Raw genomic sequence first — 23,011 nt, forward strand, 5'->3', positions numbered from 1 at the left:
TCCTGGGAACCTCCTGCGGGAGACAGAGCTGCACACGAGAGGGCACGGGGCTGGGCCGCCGCTCACAGCGTCAACACACATTTCCCCTCACATCTAGCACGTATTCACATGAGCAGCACGCAATCACACGCTGCAGTTCTTAATATTATATTAGGGGCATTAAAAATGCAAGAAAGGATAATTAAGCGAAATAAATTAAATAAGGATCTTGAAATACACAGCCTAGGAAATAGTTTCGTTGCCTAAGTGCTTGCAAACATCTGTTAGCAGCGATCACACTTGCTATCCTTTTCTGATATTCAAAGCACAAAATATGGTCAAATACCGAATGTAAATAGCCCTGACTCGTAACCTTGTTTGTGCAGCAAAAGATGGCCCTGGGGCAGAGAAAAGAACTCTGTTGAAAGTCCATTGATCTCTGGGAGGAGGACCTTGTTTGGGAACAGAGGTCGGCCGCTGGAGAAGCCAGCCTCGCTCATTCCATACCAGGGGTGAGGAGACACAAAAACCAAAGTTATCTCCGACCGAAAAGGAACGCAGGGTAATTTACTGAATTTATTTCATCTCATCTCCCTTAATCATGTAAAAACAAAACCCCAAAATGTTCTACATTCTGGTTTGTGTCCAACACAATGTACAAACTAATTGAGTGTAAAAAGCGTTGCTTTGCATTATATCAGTTAAAGTGAGTGTAACAATTGCTCTTCCTACCCCCGAGCTCTGTTTCATTTCCGTTTTTGTTATAATTCAGTCCATTCACAATATGTCATTGCAAACACTATTTGCAAAAGAAAGTATAAAAAACAGATTCTTTATTTCTTAGTGCATTTATTTTCATTTCCCCTCTCAAGCTCTCCACATTTATATACCGTGCTTCCATCTGGAGGGCTTAAAAAAGTTATAGACGAAGTTACTATACATAATGAGGCGCACACTCATCTGGTATTTAGCCCGAGAATTTTATTGCCAGGTGTTGTGAAAGGAAAAAAAAAATACAGGCAAAATCCTGTGCTCCATCTCGTTTCCAAACATTTCATATCATGTCTGAGAGCGTTCGTTAATTTGGGAGGGAAGCTGCTTCCGTGAGGCTTACTTAACCGCCTCCCAGGAAGAGGCAAGCGAGGGGGCTCTGCACGCAGGAGGGGGCTGGGTCATGGCCACGGCAGGTGTCTGAGTGCGCCCACCGTGCACGGCTCCGTTCTGGGGTCCCGGGACCCGGCCTGTCATCGGGCCCCCGAAACTCTGATGGGCCGGCTCTCCACACGCTCGTTGGGGCGCCCCACAAATAGAAACTGAGTCCGTCCTGTGCTCAGTGCTGGTGAGACAGAAGCTGACCAAGCAAACAAGAAAACGGGAGTGTGTCCAAACCCGCCACCTGTGTCCGGGGCTCTGAGGGCTGGGCGTCAAAGGAAGATGAATTCCATGAGAGCACAACACCCAAACACAGCCCCGCTGTACCCGGCGAGGGAGCCGCTCTCGGCCCACCCGGAGGTGGGGATGCAGTGTGGACTCTAACAACTATTTCGGACCCACGAAAGAACGAGAGCTCAGGAGTGAGCTCACTTCCCCTTGGACTCTCCTGTCTTGCCAAGACCAAGCAGGTTCCACTTGGGAAGAATAATACCTGCGAACAGCTCAGTGTGTGTTCTTTGGGGAAACAGAACTTAAAATGGCACGATGCTGACCGTTCGGTCTAAGTGCATGTACACGACAAAACGAGGGGTTCAAGTACAACATCAGTGCGGGACGTTGCACCCTGAAGGACTGAGCGTGCAACTGGGCTGCTCCACCCATGAATGAGTAGGGAACCTGGGGAGAAACAGGGAGTCTTGGGGTTCCCCAAGCTGGTTTCCCAGAGTCTCCTACAGCAAAGACTAAAGCATTTAGCCATCTGTCCCATGTTTTGGAAAGAGAAAGAAGTCCGGGAGGATTTTGAAACTCAAGCTATCAGACAACCCTGATACCTACAAAATGTCGCCATGAGGCATGTAGATATGTCATTCTCATTAGATGTTCCCTAGGAGCTCTGCCTGCCCTCTGTCTTGAGGTGACAGGACAGCCACACCTGCTAAGTCTCCCTGGCTCCATCACCTGAGAATGGGCACAGCTCCAGGCTGTTCCCATCCGCTGTCCTCGGTATGGATGCAACTCATCAGACGGGCTTTGCTGCAAGAATGCGTTCGGGGCAGCAGCCTAGATCCTGCACGGGCCGAGCACACTTCCATCAGACTTCCCCGATGGTCACCCATCGTCTCCTCCAAGACTTCAACAAATCTTTCAGGACATCTCAAACAAAAGGGACACTCTCCTGGTCTCCGCCAGCATCTCAGCGGCTGAAATGTACAGACTTCGGCAGTGCTTTGTAAGAGCATGAAAAATGAGAAATAGGAGTATGAAGACATGGAGATTCGAGGACTCTGGACACTCGACATGGCCACGGGTACAGGATGTTAGGAGCCAAAGGGAGGGAAAAGCCACAGCCACTTGCTCAGAATTTATGTTTCCGTAAGTGAAACATTAGGATTCTCGTATGGAGAAGAAATTATTGATACGTGTGTTCCCTTAAGGAAGGATTCTCAAGAGGCCCATTCTAGATTTAATAATAATCCATATTCTTCCCCTGAAATGGCAAACGGAGTCCTTGATTTCCTTATCATTGCCGCAGATACATGAATCATTAAGCTGCAAACCAGCAGAGGCTCAGTTTATCACACACCACCTAGAATATTTAATAAAATAAATTCTAAATAATCAATTCGTGAAGAGTCAACATCTCTTACACTTTTGTAATAAATGTCTACCTCTCGCATCCATCATAAAACTGTACATGAATTGTGGCAGCAAAGATGAAAGAGAAAGTGCCCAGTTTTCTTGTGCTGTCATGTAAATACTTAAGCACGGACAAATAACATCTGTACCCTCCCTACAGCCTCTATTCTAGGGGGACATTGTCACGTCAAACACGGCTACTTTCAAAGCACTTCAGGCCTAAAGATGCATGTGGTTTAGCCTTTCACTCCTGCCATGAGAGCCCGATCCTTTGACCCACCTGGTCACACCAGGGTCACATACCTTTGGCTCTGCTGTCCCTGAACAGATCCCCGGAGCTCAGAGCGCATCGTGGGGACCTGCCCTGTCCTTTCCACAGCACCACAGAGCAATGCCTTAAGCTTGTGGGAGAAATGGGACCCAGCTGCCCCTGCAAGCGATGTCACCTGGCTTCTTCAGACTGAGAACAAGTAAGCCTATGCCATGTGGACATATGACCACCACAAAGAAGGAGAAAGAAGACACTCTAACTCCACCAGAACTGTGTTGTGATGAACAACACTGCCCGATGTGACCGTGTGTCGTGAACAAAAATGTTAATTCCTGGGGGCACCTGGGTGGCTCAGTCAGTTGAGCATCCAACTCTTGATTTCGGCTCAGGTCATGATCCCGAGGGTCGGGGAATCAAGCCCCGTGTAGAGCTCAGTGCTGGGCATGGAGCCTGCTTAAGAATCTCTCTCTCTCCCTCTGCCCTTCTCCTTTGCCCACACTACCTCTCTCTCTCTCTCAAATTAAAAAAAAAAATTTAAGTGTTAATTCTTTACAGAATTATAAGCCGAGCCTGAACACTGTCAGGCTGCAAACATAAGTCTAAACACATGGCAGTCCTCACAAGTAAGAGGCAAGTCCCTAGTCATCCCCCATCAATCTCTCACTGGTTCCCATTGCACCCTGATCCTTCCAGAACCTGCTGCCATAATCTAGAACAGGAGTCGACAAGCCCAAATCCAGCCCTCAGCCTATTTTTGTAAATAAAGTTTTATTGGAACGCAGTCATATCCATTCCTTAACTAATATCTACGGTTGCTTTCATACTGCACCAGTGTGACAAGACCATCTGGCTGGCAAAACTGAAACTATTTATTGTCTGACCCTTCGCAGTAGAAGTCCATTGTCATCCATCCACTCAAAAGACGTTTATTGGGCACCAAATATGTACCAGGTACCAAGCGCTGGGCTCAGCAGGGGACAGAAGGTGTCCTGTTGGGTGGAGATAAATGACGCAGGAGCAGGGCTAGACCCCCCCCCTCCCCTCCCGAGGAAGAGGGTCGAGGGAGCCGCTCAGTCCGCACTAGCTGGCGTGCTCCACTGTCAGAAACCCACTCTTCTCTCTTCTTCATGGCCAAGGGCAGAATAAGGAATGATAGGCTCAAACCATATGACCAGAGATTTCAGCTACAAGTTTTCAAACAGTGCTGGGAGTCAAGTAATAAATTACTAGACCAACCTGTGAAATTTTCCTTTGAGTGTTTTTCTTAACATAAGATTAAAAACCACAAAACCCACGTGCCTATGGCTGAGTGACCAAGGGAAGACCCCACCGGCAGCCAGAGAATGGCGAGGGTCAATCCTTCCAAATGAAAATGCCTACGAATCATGGGGGGAAGATACTAAAAGGCAGATCTTGATTCAGTAGATCTGGGTCGGGTTCCGAGAGTCTGCATTCTCGTGAGCTCCCAGGGGATGCTGACCGGTGGGCCACACTGCAGGTAGCAAGTGGCAACATGCCTGCGTGACCCTCGGGTTTTACATGACTGAGATACAAGTGCTTTGCCCAAGAAGTAAAGGCACATCCTGAAGAGGAGAAAGCATTGCGAGGGATTGGAATTCAGACGTGCAAAGAGGAAATGGAAGGTTGCTTCATCTGTCCTGGAGGAAAACAAGAACCAGAAAGCTGCTCTTTAAGGAAATCACCAGCTTTCCATCTGGGTGTGAGTTCACATCCAGGAAGGGCAAGCAGAGGGCACCAACGCAGTCTCCACCCAGTGCTGTGGGAAGAGCTGTTTCCTTCTTTGCTTTATGCACCAGCGCCTTCCTCCGCCATCCCTCCTGGGTGCCCAGAAGCCCTACGCCACGCCTCTACCTTCCCCACGATTTCTGCTGGGCTGTGGGAAACAGGCAGACACTGAAACTTGGGCCTCATTAGTTTGCAAACCATATGCCTTCCCTGTGTCAATGACTAACCCATGTCAGCTACAGGGGTCAGGCGTGACTGTCCTAGGATGGGTTGGAGATTCATGCCCTAGGAGCACGGAGAGCGCCACACAGAGCGCCACACAGAGAGAGGCCACGGCTGTGGACAACAGGAGTGAATTTCCCCAGCAATGTCAGGGCATTGAAAGATGTGGAGAAGATCAATAATTTACTATTCAGTCAAGTGAAGGCCAGAGATATTCTTTACCCAACCCAAGCAGCTGTATCTGGTCATTTACCGAGGTGGGTGGAATATATATCACGTTCTTAAAAGGCCTCCCCAATTTCTGATGCGGCCGTAAATTATGCTTACAAAAATCAAGGTTATGTGTCCTGAGTAACATCTAACTTTGTGCCTGCTGTATGTTGGGGCCCAAATAGAAAGGCCCTGGGGTGAATTTTGACAGTAGTGTTCAAGAGTTTCCATTGTAATTGAATATGCTAAAATTTCCATTCATGTCCTTGTGGGCTAATCTGCAATCATGTTAAGGGACTGTTATGATAATAATTAAATACAAGTTCAGCATACTAAGTTGATATCTTGCTGCTCTACCTTCGACAGGGACTTTCTGGCTCAATAAGGCTCAAATCAAGTTTAAAAAAGAAAATTGCAAAATATTTTACAGACTGTAATCTACCAGAGATATGACGAAAGTAGAAACTACAAACCCATTTCCTTCAACATCCTCCTGGCACCCCTTCAAAATGGTCAGGGACCTGATTCCTTGGGGGGGGGGGCAGCCTCGAAGGGCAAGGCCTGGGCCACCAGTGGTCTAAGTGGACCCCAGACTCTCTTTTCAGAGAGAATAAGAGGGTCCCCAGGCCCGGCAGCCATTGGGTTTGCTGGCAAACTGCCGGGAATGCTGTCTCTTTTTAGTGGTGGCCAGCGTCCTTCCTGGTTTTTATGGTTCCTGCATCGATTATGTGTCTGGAGATAAACCAACTCACTTCCTCAAGTCTCCAACGAGACCAATACCCAAGCAGCCAGATCTCTGTCTGCAAAGATTCTAAGGAAACGGCTCCGATGGTCAGAGGGTAGCCCAATAAAATACGGGATACCCGGCCCAGGTGCATTTCAGACAAGCAACAGATAAGATTTTAGTGTAAGTATATCCCAGATAATCACAAGGGACATACTTGTACTGAAAATTTATGTATTGCTTTCCTGACATTCAAATTTCACAGGGCATTATGTGTGTGCATGTGTGTGTGTGTGTGTGTGTGTACATACATGTGCGTGCACTAAATCTGGCAACCCTGCATAGGGAGACTGAACACACAGACCCTCATGCCAAAGTCAACGTGTCCTGGAAGCTTGAGAGCTATAGCTTCAGGATGGACAGAAACTGGCAATTCTTAGTGGGACAGATAAACACAACTTGTTGTCCTCAATTAAGGTTGACACGGGGGATGGTGAAAGCTCCTACAGGACCCAGGTGAAGTGAGAGCTAAGGAGTGAGAGCAGGCCCTGCGGGTATTCTGAGTGTTGGAGGATGAACTCGCACCCACAGAAGCGGATGGGGAGAGGCCCCCACGTCTTCTTCTTGCAGAGGCCCCAGGGGCCCAAGGGCGCCAAGTTCCTGGGCTTGGGAAACAGTCAGGGAGGGGCTCTTGCTCTTTTGACTGGTTGGGGTTATAAAGAAGGGAGGCCCAGTGATCGGAAGGGGCCATCACTTGTACTCAAAGACCTTCCTCATCTCGCCTCTGACTTGAGACGGTGCGTGGGTGCCTGGTGCTGCCTCTTGAAGCCCGTGCTCCCACGCCTCCCTGATCTAAGCACAGGTCCTCTGAGCATCAGGGTCTTCTGAAAGCCGATGTGGGATGGCGATGAGGAAACCGGGGATTTGCAATCAGACAGGCCCAGGGTAGTACCTTGACTCCATTACTGACCAGCTGGGTATCCTCAGATATATTCCTTCATCTCCTACAATTAAGTACATCTTCTGCAAGGATGAGGAAAATGGCCTTGCCTGCTTAATGGGAATGTTAGCAAGTCATTGGACAAGACAACGCACATAAAGCGATGGGAACGGAAACAGGCATTCAGAAGGTGTTCAATAAATGATGCCGTAATTGTCATTGCAGTTGTTAACTGCCTTTGGTCAGGGAAGGCAGAGCCTTAAGGAAAAGAATCAAACCCACCACCATGGCCAGGCCTCTGTGAGCTCAGCCAAAAGTGAACAGAGGCTACTGCCATTTCAAAGCGTAGCTAGTTTAATGTTATTTATCAGTTAAAATTTAATTATACGAGCTGGGTAGGGACATGTCACAAGGGATGCTAAGTAATTAGAAATTAAAAAAAGACTATGGATTTGAGTTCCTGAATTGATTCTACCAAAACACATCCAGGTAGCAGGAAATTGAGTTTTTGTTTTTTTTTTTTAATGTTTTATTTATTTCTAGGAGAGAGAGAGAGAGACAGCGTGAGCAAGGGAGGGTCAGAGAGAGAGGGAGTCACAGACTGACACAGGCTCCAGGCTCTGAGCTGGCAGTCAGCACAGAGCCCGACGCGGGGCCCGAACCCACGAACCGCGAGATCATGACCTAAGTGAAAGTCGGACGCTTAACCGACTAAGCCACCCAGGCGCCCCAGGAAATTGAGTTTTAACGTGTATGCAGGCCAGCAGAACGCTGCACAAAAACCCAGATGACTGAGAGTGAGAAGAGAGCTCTGGCTCACTCCACTAGAGGCGTCGTGAGGCCAGGACACCTCGACCACCAGCGCCGGACACCAGAGAGGGGGCAGCGGGACTGGGAATCAAAGACCGGAGGGTGAGTCCCCGTGGGGATAAACACACTTGACTCACACGATGAGCCCCAGGGCTGGGTGGGGCTCAGATGAGGGGACGCCCATAAAAAGGGCTGTGCATTCGGCCCATGCCACCACTCCCGGCAAGGGCCTGTGGGTGGCTGGTGTAGACCCCGTCCTCAGAGGGGCAACAAGCCCATTCCAACCCTCCCAAACCTCTGGGGTTAAGTTATCACACCTCACTGAAATGACCTGTTACGTGTTTCCATAAGGTTTTCAAGAATGATGCTGTGTCCTACCTGCCCCTCTCAGTTCTGCCCTTAATAGGCCACTAGTGCCTGGAGACCAGACACACACTTACTCATATCTCGAAAATACTGGATACCTACCGCATGTTTATTGAACTGGACAGGGCTAGCGGAAAGTCAGAGAGAACGCTTCCTGAAGGAAGGTACGGAAGCTAAAGGGAGGGAGTTCCTGCTGCCGGCTGGAGGAGGCCCGGGAAGAGGCCCTGGAAGTTTCCAAAGTTACAAGGCTACCACACCCTCCATGTAGACGCGGGAGGACGCAGGTTCCGAGCCAGGAACGCTGCGCTGCAGAGACCAGCGGGAGCGTGGCAAGTCTGGAGGGGAGCGGAGTGCAATCACATGTCCACAGACCAGAGCCACCTGATCATCTACGAGAAGCAAGAAGCATCGATTCTATTCAAAAACACGCGGCGGCAACACCCAGGCTCGCCTGCCCCTCCAGGAGCTTCAGATGCTCGGCAGTTTCAGGAGCCAGACGACCTCCTCCTTACCTATTCACCCCTGCTTTCCAAACTTGATCTGGGCACCATACGTGTTTGTGGCTGGCTATATACTCCGTCGGCTGCAGTGAGATACCTATTTATCTTAAGGCTACAAGCAGAGCTGGAATGATCTGGCATCGCCACGAGGCAGCCGTTATTTCATGCCCTGTTAATTCCTAATGCGGTAACTACAATATCGTTCTTACTTTTGAAAGAGGTGCTTCTCCCCCCCCCCCCTTTAAAACATGTGGCCTAAGTGTCCAAATAAAGAACATCGCTTCTAATGAGGCTGAGTCCAAAAACATAACCTTGTTACCGCCTCCGCTGTGCTCACAACAGGCTTCGGGCTCCCAGGCGGTTCGTCAGAAAGTCAAAGCAACTCTTCATTCTCTGATGCAGTACAAACAGGTCAGCAAAACTAAACTTTCTGTTCGCTGCTGAAAATTCCCATCAGAGGGGATGACTGGCATTTCTGCCGGCCAGATGGTCCAGGCCGGGGGTGCCTGTCCACCACAGCACGGGCTTGGCAGGGAAGGATGTCCAGGCTGCCCACAGCTGAGCCGGCAGCCTCCGTGCACTGTCGCCCACTGTCCAAAGGCAGGACGTCTGTGGCGAGGCACACCTCCTGCTCAGAGCCAAGGAGGCCAGGTCCCCGGGAGGCGAACGTCTGGTCTGCACGGCGCTGGGAGACACTCTGACACGTTGCAACTCTGGCCACTTGTTGCTTTAAATCACATTAGCTATTTTTCAACAGACCCCGTCTCTGCCCCTTGCTATGCCCCGCCCCACCTGTTACTATGTAGCTCTCACCAGGGCCTCGTGGCCCATGTTGATGTCTCTTCTTTACAACAGGTCTGCTTCCGGTGCCCTTCCTATGGGCTCCGCATAAGGGCTCCCACCACGCTCCTTGTGGCCTGGCGTTAGGGTTGCACGCCTGATTTTTTTGTCCCACCATGAGATGGGGAACGTTCATGTTTATATCACTGCATCTTCGGTACCTGTCACGATGGGAGAATGGAAAGCATTTGACAGCTGCCTGACAGATGGACGGCCTGTGCTGACTTGATCTGAAAACCCACAGATGCCCCCAGGATGCTCAGGGGCAAATGGGGTCCAGGCAAGCACCTTGGCCACAGAACCAGGGGAACCTTGGCTCAAGTCCCACCTCCACACCGATTTGTGGCAGGATGTGGAGAGGGAGCAATTCTGTCTGAGGCTCAGTCTTTTCATCTACGAACTGGGATGATAATATATACTTTAGACGGATGCTGTGATGAGCGTTGAATGAGATAGGATAGCTGGTGTGTATGTAGGAGGTTCACAAGCCAGCGGCCGTTGCTAAACTAAGTGTGTGGCTCCTGTCTGTAGTGGGAGCCTGGCAGCTAAGGAGTCAAGAGGCAGACGGCCAAGCACTGGCCTGGGTTCTGAGGTTCCCAGCACTCTTGGGAGAGAGGTGTGAACACCAGGTAGAAGACAGCACCATAAGCTTCTGGGGCCAGAGAACGGCTCCGTGAACTTGGAAAAGTATATGACTCTTCCAGCTTGGCCCCAAGACTCCACCCACGTCGCCTCACCCAGGGCGTAGTAATCCTGGAGGCACGGGACTTACGAGAGCTGCCCCTCCTGCCCCCACAGCATCCACCCCCATCATGGCTCCAGATAAGCAGGCACGAATCTCCCAATGCCAGGCCTGCTAAGATTTCATCTCCTGAAATGCTGACATCACAACCATCTTCTTTTTCCTCCCTGCCAACCTTTGTTGTCCCTGGAAACCTTATCGAGCTGGCTTCTCCGTGGCTTACAGACAAGACAACTAATCGTGGACTTACCGGCTCGTCAGCTTCAAAAGCGGCTGCCCCCATCCTGTGCCTGGCTGAGAAAGATCAATGTGCTTTTGAGTTGCCGTGTGTTCCCAGAGCCCCAGCCTCAGAGAACAAAAGAAGCCAGACTGCTGGGCGGTTCCAGGGACAGGGCTGGAAGTTTCCCTGGCCTGAGGGAAGGCTTAGAGCAAGTGATATGTTAAACGGTAGATCCAGATATCTTTATCATGCCCTTGAACTGAGGAAACCAGCCGAGGTGGTAGAAAATCACAGCTCCGAGAACCGTGAGAGACAAAAACTCCATGTGTGTCCGCACAGCGATTCCCCGGCTGGAAAGGACTCCCTGCACACTGTCCCTGGGTGGCCTCTGGGCTTCCCAGCCACTGGTCCACACCAAGCAAATGCAGGAAATGCACAGTGGGGTGAGGGCTGCCCTTGCCAAAGACGTCTTTCTCCGGGGCTATTTGAAAACTGTGCCCATGTAGACAATCCGTCACAAAGGACATCCGCCCCCATGAGAATGTGCTCATCACCACCAACAATTAAGACAGACCCAGTTCAGGGGCGCCTGGGTGGCTCAGTCGGTTAAGCATCCAACTTGGGCTCAGGTCATGATCTCATGGTTCATGGGTTTGAGCCCCACATCGGGCTCTGTGCTGACGGCTAGCTCAGAGCCTGGAGCCTGTTTCAGATTCTGTGTCTCCCTCTTTCTCTGACCCTCCCCTGTTCATGCTGTCTCTCTCTCTCTCTCTCTCTCTCTCTCTCCCTCAGAAATAAATAAAACATCACAAAAAAAAATTTTTAAAAGACCCATTTCAGACTGAACAGGGCACCGTCTTTCATCCATCCGGGTACAGAAGAGATGGTAATTCTCAGGGCTGCTGGGCACGTAATTCTTGGGAGCAATTTCGCAGTGTCCAGTAATGTAAAAGACACCAAGGTCTCATGCCCACCGATCCCGGCAGGCGCAGGCTGCACACGTGTACAAGCAGACTTGGAAGCCCTGTGATGCTGAAAAACTGGACAGAGTCTAAAAATGCACTGACGAGGGAGCCGCTCGAATGGTTCTGCAGTGGAATACTATAGAGCAGGTAAAAGGGATGAGGGGATAAGTATCAACAGAGACATAGCTCAGACCACCGCTAGGTGGAAAGGGGGAGCCCGGAAACACTATGTAAGCCACAGTCCTACCCAACTTCAAGAGCTTAGCTCTTAGCCCAACTCTTTTTTTTTTTCTTTTATAGTTTATTGTCAATTAAACATATAACACCAATGCTGGATTCCATATAACACCCAATGCTCATTCCAACAAGTGCCCTCCTCCATGCCCATCACCCCCTTTCCCCTCTCCCCTCCATCAACCCTCAGTTTGTTCTCAGTATGTAAGGCTTCTAGCCCATCTCACTAGGAAGCTTCTGTGGTCATCCCAGCCCACTTGGGATCCTCTGAACACTTGTCTTAAAAGCTCAGGCTTCCGTTCTTCTCAGCACTGCCAGTGACTTTCAGGCATGGACATGACCATCTCTTCCATTGGACCATGAGTCTCTGAGGGAGAAAACATGGCCTCTGTTTTCCCTGTGGACACTACAGTGCCCTGCACAGAGTAGGGCCGCAGTCAGTGCTCAGTGACTGACTCAATAGGACAACTCCACACCACATGCCCACCCGAGGTGGCCTCACTCTCCAAGAGCCAGAAAGCACACCCCTCATGTAGCTGAGCTGAACCTGGGTCTCTAAGCCCGTCCCCCATCCCCACTCCCCACCGCCACTGACCTTCAACAAGTCTCGGAGACCCCTTGCTGTCTGGCCCATTCCCTGCCCCTGCGTTCCAAGGGTCCCGACCTCCCCCATACAGGTGTCTGCCCCCGAGACTGTGAGTGTGAGCCACAGAACTCCAAACACAACTATGGCCTGCGTACAAACACCGATCATTCTGATTCCATCCAGCGACACTTCTAATTTACAACACGAGGGAAGAAAATGAACACTGTGGAGTTTTGTTTTGTTTTGCCCCAGGCTTCTGAGCTGCTGCTGAGGAAGAATTCCCCCTCACTGCTACTTACAACCCAAAGTTCCTGATTTATGCATTACTGAAGTCGAACTATGCGAGAGCTGCGGGCCCAGGGGCCGTCCGCTCCTGCACTGGTGTGAGTTCTGCAAACTGGGTAGTCCCTGTGCGGGTGGCCCCCACCCTTCCCACTTTTGCCCACCCTGCCCAGCCCCCGTGCCCTCAGGCCCCTCGAGGGCAGATCTGCTGCCACCATCACCAGTCGGTCCTCGACCAGGTCCGCAGGAGCGCATTCAGGGGTGGTCTGCATTTTAACGTCTCACAAGTTTATTAAATCACACCATGCAAACACCGAACACAGCAGAACATAGGAAAGTGGGAGTTCTCATATTGGGGCTTTTCTTTGTTCATCATCATAAAGCATTGTTATTGGGTGTTTAAAAAATCCACAAAAACATAACACAAAAACTATCTCTCTCTGTGGGGTAATATAATAAAAGCCACTGGATGCTATTTTTAACAGCCATAAAAGCACATGATTAATATAGGAAAAGTCATCAGGATAAAGTGTGTCACAAAGAATGTCAGCCTGGAGTGTGAGCCGTTGAACTCAGAGGGCCTGTGATTCAGGTGATCCCTCCCGGCACGGACCCAACCCTCTAGCGGACTCCAGGATCCCGCCCTCGACCAGCGCAAAATGCCAAGGGGATCACAAGCCCCTCTGTCAGCTCTGGGCCCAAGACAGCACCATCCTTACAGGGAAGATCTTTACGAGGATCAGCAAGCAACACAGGGAAGTGGGTGCTCGCTAACTAGCAGACCACAAACGTACCACGATTCACACCCTGTCCTCTACTGCTGTGACCCACAGCCCGGGCCCTCAAACAATGAAGGGACCCCATGGGCACCCAAGAGTGAGAGCCTGGGGTCTCAGAACAACAGCGAAGAGACTGGACCGCACCTGCCTTCCCCCAGGGCCTGCACCGAAGCGTGCACAGATCCCAAGAGGCGTCCTACAGCACCCACCTCCACCCCGGCCACAAGAACCCCATCTACTTGTCTTCAACACCTTCAAGCTCCCTGAGGTTCAAACACCCAGAGGGAAGCAGAAGATGTTGTCAGCAGAGGGAGTAAAGCCGGGCTCTGGTTGGAGATCACCAGCTCCCAAGGGACCCACCCAGCAAAGACAGGTCCAGGCCACCTGGAGAGGGAGACGCTTTACGCGACCCCCCTTCCCTCAATGCACCTGCAGGCTCCTCTGCGATAGAGACAGCACAGGGTTCTGCAGGAACCTTGCAAATCCCAGTCTACACACCAAGGACTCTCAAGAAACAGGAGTGCTTTAGTTAGATCTGGTTTCATGGAAACGTCAATGGAAACCGTTGAGTGAGAAGGCAGAAGAAAAAACAAACAACACAGCAAACGGGGGCTTGGCAAATAAAAATACTTTTGATAGAAGTGACTGGCAGCAAATATTCCAAAGCGATTCCGTGTCATTGCAGCCCAGAAACAACATTAGTGGAACAAGAGAGACTTTCTGCCCTTTACCTCCACTCCCTGGACCTTGAGTTTCATGTGGTCCTCTCTGGTCGTTTTCCCGTCTTTCCTCTTTTTCCAGCAATACCCATCCTTCCTGTATTTCACTTTCTTCCTGTTGTAGAGGATCATTGAGCCATTCTGTGGTCTGGAAACAACAAATGGTTAAGTTACCAAGAGAACCAAGCAGGAGAAAAATTTATGAAGAAAGATATCGTAGACCAGGAAAAGTCTCTACAGAAAAGCAATATTCCACATTTGCCAGAACATAATTTTTCACCTTTTATTGCAGCTCCCTGGATTAACCATGTTTTATGGCCAGCCAAAATTTGCTTGTGGATTTGGTACCTAATGAATTAAATGTGTCAATGATAGGCTTAAAAAACATCCCCTTAGTAATATCCCCCATCTAATCAAGATATACGACGTGGGGGCCAGAGCTCTGCACTGAAAAGTAGAAAAAACAGCACGAGAAAGCAAAAAGAGCCGGGGGTGTTGTGGCAGACTGCAATATCTTATCTCTTGTAGAAAGATTTTCTACACATCTTTTAATCCATCACCCAGCATTAGGAAATAAATAAGTTTAACGCAGACGCTAGATGACTATGTTAAGAACAGACCAATGGAAGAACTAGTCGCCCAGGCCAAACGCTCTTGATTCATTGCCTGTGTTTAGATCACTGCAAGATTCGGAGGAACATCTATAGCCCTTCTTCTCAAGCCAGCTAAGTACCCGATTCTTTCACATTTGGGCTTCAGCTGTCGGAAGGCTCAGCCTGACAGGTAAATTTGTCTATTTGGTCCACGACCACTGTACCTTAGGAAAGTAGTTTGACGCCCGCTTGCTACAAGCCGAGGGTGGATAGTCGCTCTTGCACCATTCAAAAAGAACAAACAAAAAGAAGCGTGAATTGTCCTAAAAGAAGTCACGCATCAACCACAGAGAGCAGAGGATGTCCACGCACCTCCACAGCTACAACAGGCACACTCTTTGGTCTGGAAACACCAAGGAGAGGAAGAACTAAATTCCTCTGGCAGCACGTGCTATGGTGAGCCACTTCCAGAATGACGCAAGAGCAGCAAGTGTGGGCAGATTCAACCTTCAAGGAGAACAGAGGCTTCCCTGAAAGCCAACAGTATGCCACTCGCTCCCCATGGCCATGCTCTCCACGGCCGAAGCCTCAGCACAGCACTCACAAATGACTCTGTGCGCCCAGCAGACGGGCACAGGTGCATCTCACTCCTAGCCTTGGCGCGAGAGCTCTTTACACATACAAGGCGAGGGAGGTGGTTTCTTCCAATGCGAGTGGGCGTCCATGTCTTTGCGACAGTGATTCCCTGTGGCCTGGAGCAAGAGCCTGTATCCATCACAGGTTTTCCTTCCTCCTCCCCCAGCAAGGGGCCATTTCACAGTCAGGCACAGAACACTGGCTAGTGAGGTCTTACTTGGGGCACACCCGGGGTGGGCGTGGGGGGAGGGGGGAGTCACACCAGGGTGACAGCGGCTAATTGTAGTTCCCATCCAGACGGGCTGTGTCATTCAGCAGCGAGCAGACTGAACAGCAATTCCATTGGAAATTATAGACTTTCAACAGCGACTCCCAACACTTCATTGTTTGCCAATCATGGTGCAATTGGTTTGTGTCAGCGCTGGTTTCCTCCCTAAGCGTGGCCGACTAACACAATTGGGAAATAGCTTCACAGGCTTGTCACAATACTGTCACCTGACCGTCTGTCTCACACCTACAGGTCTGCACTGAAAACCTTACAGTATTCATCCCTTTCTAACTGGCAGGTAGGCTCGAACACGGGGCCACCTGGGCCTGCCTCTCTCCACTTCGGTCCTGCTCATGGTACCCAGACCATTGGAATGGCCCCAAAGTCCAACTACAGTGCTCAGGGTCATTGCCTCGGGAAGAAGCAAAGGAACACATCTGATCAAATAGATGGTTCTGCATTTGTCCCGCCCCCTCCTCACAGGAATGAAGACATCCACGGGAGCATTCAAGGAAGCCCATCTGCTGAGGAAGACGCAACATCAAACCAATCCAGCACCTCATGAGTTAAGACAACTACACGCAAAGCTGCTCCATCGCCCCACTCTTTTCTAAACATGGTCAGCAAACCTCAGCAGGGCGTTCGGGCCAGCTGTCCTCAGATCATGACTGGTACGACCCAGAGAGAGTGAACTTCCCAGAATACTGTCACGTCCACAGTCAGAACCCCAACTGTCCCCACCTAAGGAAACCCATCTTCCCCTGGTGACGTGCCCTTTGCATTCTGAGAATGTGAGAATGGCCCTGTCTTCTGACATGTTGAGCTGGATGTAATCCCACAGGGAGCCCAAGTGGCCAACTTAAATGGCCTTAAAAAATGTAGTCGTCATTTTAACTTGCAATAATGAGCAACCTAATGGTGTTTAATCCAGCACTATGGTTGTATTAGAACTTGCTTCTGCTCTGTGTGATGGAGGAAGGTCCCTCCCTCCATAGTTCTCGGGTCCTAAGAAAGGCAAAGAGAAAACCAGACTGTAGAGAGAGGGGCCCCACGATGCAAAGAACATGAGGCTGAGCCGCCAACCCAGAATATAATCAAGTACGAGCTGGTGGGAAGGGGTCTGGGAGGGAGGGACGAGCGGACTAGGCCCCACACGAGGGGGCCGGCCAGGGGAGGGCTTTAATACATCTCACGGCAGCATAAAAGGTAGCATCCACCTGAGAAGAGCAGGGAAATGGGAACGGAGCTGAGGACAGGTGGCAGAGGTGAGAGAGTCAGGTAGGAGGCATGGAAGTCCTACCACCTAGTGATCCCACCAAGTCCCAATGAGTGCCTGGCAAGGGAGGAGCAGGCCGCGTGCGTGTCTACACCTATCTCTATAACTGTGTCTCTGTCCCTGTGTACCTCTGTCTGTATGTCTACACCTGCACCTGCGTCAATGTCTGTCTGCATCTCTACAAACATCTGCATCCACACGTGCGTATCGATGCCAACATCTGGACTTACATCGACATCCACAGCTACACCTACAACCGTGTCTTTATCCAGGCTGTTTGCCTTCTCACAACAGCACAATGAAGTAAGATCATCACTCCCAACAGACGAGAAAACCAAGCCTTTGTAGCTACAGTGTCTGAGCAGGATTCACTCGGACTCAGGGCCACTCCAGTGTCTCCCCCACCTCCACTGGTTTAGTATAGACTGTGGGGCTAGCTCCAGTTTGCTGCCCTGGCTGGGTGATCCTGAATGCCCTAAACGCACCCCTCACCCAGGGGGTGGGGATTTGGTGGGTGAAGTCCTGGCCCCCTCACTCCACAACTGGGATAACTCTGAGGCAACCCCAGGCCTCCTCACCCTGCGGTCAGGATGACTCTGAGTCTCCATATGATCTTCTAGGGCCTAAGTGCCAGTTGCCCAGGTGGAAACCTGATGGACAAGAGCCCTCTATTTGTTGGGTTTTTAAAAAAATTTTTTTTAAATTTATTTATTTATTTTGAGAGAGAGAGCATGAGCAGGGGAGAGGCAGAAAGAGGGGGAGAGAGAATCCCAAGCAGGCTCACATTGTCAGCATACAGCCTGACATGGGGCTCAAACTCATGAACAGTGAGAGTCTGACCTGAGCTGAAACCAAGAGTCCTATCCTTAGCCGACTGAGCCACCCAGGCACCCCCAAGAGCCCTTTATTTGTATTCCTCCCCTTCCTCTCTCACCTTCATGCCCCCTACTGGTGCTTCCCAGGACTGCCTCTCAAATAAGCAGTGCTGGAGTCTATCTCAGAGTCCCGGGGGAAGCCCGGCTGAAGCTGACAGTGTAAGAGATCCTCAGGGAAACAACCCAACACCTCGAAGGCAGCAGCCAGAGAAATATCAAGGAAAAGACCGTGAGCATCGGGAAGCTTCCTTCTAACAAGGGAGGCTTCTAGCCAAATGACCTTTTAATCTGAGACACGAATGGCTGGGAAAACCAATAACCCTCGTGCAGTATGGTCAAAAGATCACAGGATCAAGAGGAAAGCTACTGCAAATTACAAAAGTAAACAAGCAGGTGTAAAGTTAAGATGCATAATCAATAGTTATGTGTGTGTGTGTGTGTGTGTGTGATATACACGTACACACACACACAAGCGAGACAGAAAGAATGATAGAGGACTCCATCATATATATACTGCATGACTTACATCATATAGTAAGAAAATTAAATACTTAGGCATAAATTTAATAAGACATTCCCAAAACCCATGGAGAAGAACTATAAAAATCTAAAGGACAAAATAGGTTTCAGTAAATGCAAAAGCATAACATGTCCTTGATTAGGAAAAGCAAAAATCATGAAAATGTCAATCTCCCCAAAATAAATCTATAAATAAAATGTAATGACAACAAGAATCCCATCAGGATTTTTTCTGGATCTAGAGAATTTTATTATAAAATTTATTAGGAAGGAAAAAACACCATCGATAGCCAGAAAAACTTTAATAAAGAGAACCAGGGTGTAGAGGCTAGCCCTACACGTTATTAACACACTCTATAAAACCTCTATATTTTAAAAAGTATGGAATTGACAGGTGAATACATAGACGAAGGGAACAGAAGAGGAAATCCAGAAATATTCCCACTTCCATATGCAAATTACTATACTCTAAAGAGGACATCACAAATCAGTGGGGGAAGAGGATTGACTTTTTAATAAGTGATATTGGCATATGGAAAAAGACAAAATTGGATCTATTCCCCACACTGTATAGCAGATGAATTCCAAATGGACCTGAGATTTAAATGTAGTAAATAAAATCATACACTACTATGGGAGAAAACATTGGTGAATGTCTCTATAACCTGAAAGGGGAGAAAACTTCCTAAGCATGATTAAAAATGCAGCAACAAGTGAAAGACAGGTACAACAGAGAATAAACAGAGCATAAGCATAAACATAAAACTGGCCAAGTGTTCTCCAACATGGCAGCACCATTTTGCTGAAATGACTAGAAATGACTAGAAATGAATGAGGGTTCCAACATCACATCCTTTCCAGCATTTGGCATTGTCTCATCTCTTGGATTATGGCCATCCTACTGGGTGCGTGGCAGCATTTTAATTTGCATCTCCCTAATGATTAATGATATTGAGCATCTTTTCATGTCCTCATTAGCCATTCATATAAGTTCTTTGGTGAAATGTCTATTTGAATCTTTTGCCTGTTTTTAATTGAGTTGTGTTCTTCTTTTCGAGTTGTAAGAGCTATTTCAATAAAATCTGGATAGAAGTCCTTTATCAGACATTGGATTTGCAAATGTTTTCTCCCAGCCTGTGACTGTCCTTTTCTTTATGGGTTTCTTTTAAAGAGCAAAAGGTTTTAATTTTGGTCAAGTTCCAATTTTTCAATTTTTTTCTTTTATGAATCATGCCATCAGTATCACTTCTAGGATTATTTTTTACCTAACCTGAGGTTACAGAAATCTCCTCTTGTGTTTTCTTCTGAGCTTTGTAGTCTTGGTTTTCACATTTAAGTCTATATGCATTTTGAGTTAGCTTTTGTGTATGGTGTGAGGTAAGGGCCTCAGTTGATTTTTGGCACATGGATATCCAATGATCCCAGCACTATTTTTGTTTGTTTGTTTGTTTGTTTTAGTTGTTGCTTTTAAAAAAAAGGCTATCCTTTTTCCCATTGAATTATGCTTGCATGTTTGGTTAAAGTAAATTGACCATAAATATAAGACTTTATTTCTGGACTTCAGATTTTGCTCTGTTTTCTATCCGTATACAGATACTATATGGTCGTGATTGTTACATCTCTGGAGTAAATTCTAAAGTCCGTGACTCTAAGTCCTCCAACTTTGCTCTTATTTTTCAAAATTGTCTTGGCTATTCTAGGTCCCTTGTATTCATGCAAAAGCTTTTAAGGTAAGTTTGACAACTTCTGCAGCAACAACAACAGCAATAAAAATGCCTGCTGGGATTCTGATAGAGGTTGCGGTGAGTCTAAAAATCTATTTGGAAAGAACTGCCATCTTAACAATATTGAATCTTCTAATCACTTCCAACCACAGAACGTGGAGTGCCTCTCCATTTATCTAAATCTTTCATTTCTCTCAGTCAGACTTCGTAGGATAGGTTTCACACTTTGTAAATTAAATTATCTAAGTACTTTACCCTTTTTGATGCTACTGTGAATGGAATTGTTTAATTTGTTTGTTTCTTTGTTTAAATATGGAACGCTTCACGAATTTGCGTGTCATCCTTGTGTAGGGGCCATGCTGATCTTCTCTGTATTATTCCAATTTTAGTCTATGTGCTGCCAAAGTGCGTGCTGGAATTGTTTACTTTAAATTTCATTTTTGGATTGTTCATTTCCACATTTCCACTTATATATAAATACACAATTGATTTTTGTATACTGCGACCTTGCTATATTGTATTCTGTGACCTTGCTAAATCCATTTATTAGTTCTAGTAAAATTTTCTTGCAGGTTATTTAGGATCTTTTACATTTATAATCAAGTTGCTTATGAATAGAGTTTCACTTCTTCCTTTCCATTTGAGATACGTTTTCTTTTTCTTCCCTTATTGCACTGGCTAGAACCTCCAGGACAATGTCGAATAGAAATGGTGAGAATAAACAACCTTGCCTTGTTCCTCATCTTAGGGGGAAAACGTTCAGCTTCACCATTAAATATGATGTGAGCTGTGTCAAAGAATTTAAATCATATAATAAAGACTCAGGGGGTGCCTGGGTTGGTTAGGTCGGGCTCTTGATCTCAGCTCAGGTCTTGATCTCACAGTGTGAGTTCAAGCCCCCCATTGGGCTCCACGCTGGGGGTGAAGCCTACTTAAAAAAAAAAAAAGACTCTGGAATCAACTTGAAGAGGTTCCTACTGACCAAAAGTGGGCCAATTTAAGCATCAATAACAATATCAACTGCTTCGGGTTAAAAAACATTAAATATGTTTAAATCCATAAGTTCATAATGAACCTAAAGCGCACAAACAAAAAACTAATTGATCATTGTTGGAGGAAGCTCCCAACCTAATACATTATTTTGAAAACTGAAAAAGTATAAGGAGGAAGAATCAGGCATTTATCTTACCTTTCCTGTACAAACTGTTTCTTTGAGTTAGCAAATCACAAAAGAGAGGACTTTCTCTATAAAACTATTCCCACCCATAAATGAAGAAGTGAGAGAATTAAAACATCACTATTTTGCAATCCCTAATAATTAATGAATCATCAACAGTGACTGAAATCACAAAAGAAAGACAACCAGATAGAATGTGTCCCTGATAGAAGAATACTTTGCTGTAGGGGGAAAAAAAAAACTTTAAAAAAAGGAATTTGAAGTCATTCAGATCTCTTGATCTACCACTTTATAAGATCCACAGAGGACAGAAGAACATGGTAAAGGACACCATGGGAATATTGTCAGCAAAACCCAGACTATGGGAAACTTCAGGGAAGATGACCTAAATTCTTCAACGAATTCAATGAAAAAGAGACTAAGAGAATGCTAGAGTAGGGATATATATATATTAAGGAGTGCCTGGGTGCCTCAGTTAGTTAAGCGTCTGACTTTGGCTCAGGTCATGATCTCACGGTTCGTGGGTTTGAGCCCCGTGTCGGGCTCTGTGCTGACAGCTCAGAGCCTGGAGCCTGTTTCAGATTCTGTGTCTCCCTCTCTCTCCCTCTCTGACCCTACCCTGCTCTCTCTCTCAAAAATAAAAAAAGAGGGGCGCCTGGGTGGCTTAGTTGGTTAAGCGTCCGACTTTCGCTTAGGTCATGATCTCGCGGTTCGTGGGTTCGAGCCCCGCGTCGGGCTCTGTGCTGACTGCCAGCTCAGAGCCTGGAGCCTGTTTCAGTCTGTGACTCCCTCTCTCTCTGACCCTCCCCTGTTCATGCTGTCTCTCTCTCTCTCCTAGAAATAAATAAAAATATTAAAAAATAAATAAATAAATAAATAAAAATAAAAATAAAAAAAGAGAGAGAGACAAGAGAGGTACCAACCAGTCACAATCTGTAAAAAAAATATATATATATACAGCATTTGTGAAACAACTGGAATCTTAAACAGTGATTGGATGTTTAATGATATCTAGAATTATTAATTTTAAGGGTGATAATTGTAGTGCAGGAGTATTATTTTAAAAAGAGACCTTATGTTTTAGAGATATATACTAAAGCATTTACTGATAAAATTGTATAGTGTCTAAGATATGCTTCAAAACAGTGTGTGTGGTGGGAGGGGGAAGCATGAATGAAACCAGACTGGCCATGTGTTGACTACAGTTGAAAGTGGAGGGTAAGTATATAGGAGTTTATTACACTAGCCTGTCTATATTTGTAGATGTTTGAAATTTTCCATAATAGGAAGTTAAAAGAAAAAAAAAAGATGATCATGGGATTTGAAATGAGCTCTAGGTTACATCTTAAAACTTGGCTCAGCTCCTTATGAGCTGTATGACCTTGACCAAATTACTTGATCCCTCTGTTGCAGTAGACCTAATGTAGGAGAGGTGCCCACCATGTAATACGTGCTCTTCATGACTAGTAATGATAACCACTGTGGCCCCTGTTTGTAAGGTCCCCCTGCCAGGCTCACTGATGGAAGGACTTAGGGTGTAATGAAATAGCACATTGTAGGGTGTGGCTGGAAAACTCACCCAGGGGACAGACTGTCTGTAAGCACTGAGCCACACACTCGTCCACCACCTTAAGGCAAAATACATTTTTCAAATTCGGTGCAGAGATGAAGATCAGTAACTGAAGATTAGAGGGGTGATGTGTTGCTGAGCGGTTTCGTGTGTGGACATTAAATAGGGATTTGTGGAGCCACGGGGGGCGGGGCCAACGCTAGGGTAATCCTACAAAAGGAATGGTCTAGATGCTCTTTCTAGTGCTCGAGTCTAACTTTAGAAATCAGTGTATACCTCAAACAGCTCAGGTCCTTGGCCCTTCCTCCTAGAACCTCCCCTTCCCCTGTCCCTAATGGATCATTTCCAGGACCTTGACAGCCACCTTAAATTCCATGCAGACAACTGAGATCCAGCCCGCTATCCCAGCATCCGGGGGCTTCCTCGGGTCTCTTGCCAGCCCCTTCTC

General features: G+C 47.6%; 1 non-coding gene across 1 annotated transcript; it reads right to left on the reverse strand.

Annotated features, from left to right (window-relative positions):
• Positions 1-20,122: 20,122 nt before the first annotated feature.
• On the reverse strand, positions 20,123-20,225 carry LOC120233663. Its single transcript, XR_005528881.1, has one exon. It is a non-coding gene; the product is annotated as a U6 spliceosomal RNA (small nuclear RNA).
• Positions 20,226-23,011: the final 2,786 nt, after the last annotated feature.

This window comes from Hyaena hyaena, unplaced genomic scaffold (assembly GCF_003009895.1).
Source record: "Hyaena hyaena isolate Hyena2069 unplaced genomic scaffold, ASM300989v1 scaffold_94, whole genome shotgun sequence".
NCBI classification, from domain to species: Eukaryota; Metazoa; Chordata; class Mammalia; order Carnivora; family Hyaenidae; genus Hyaena; species Hyaena hyaena.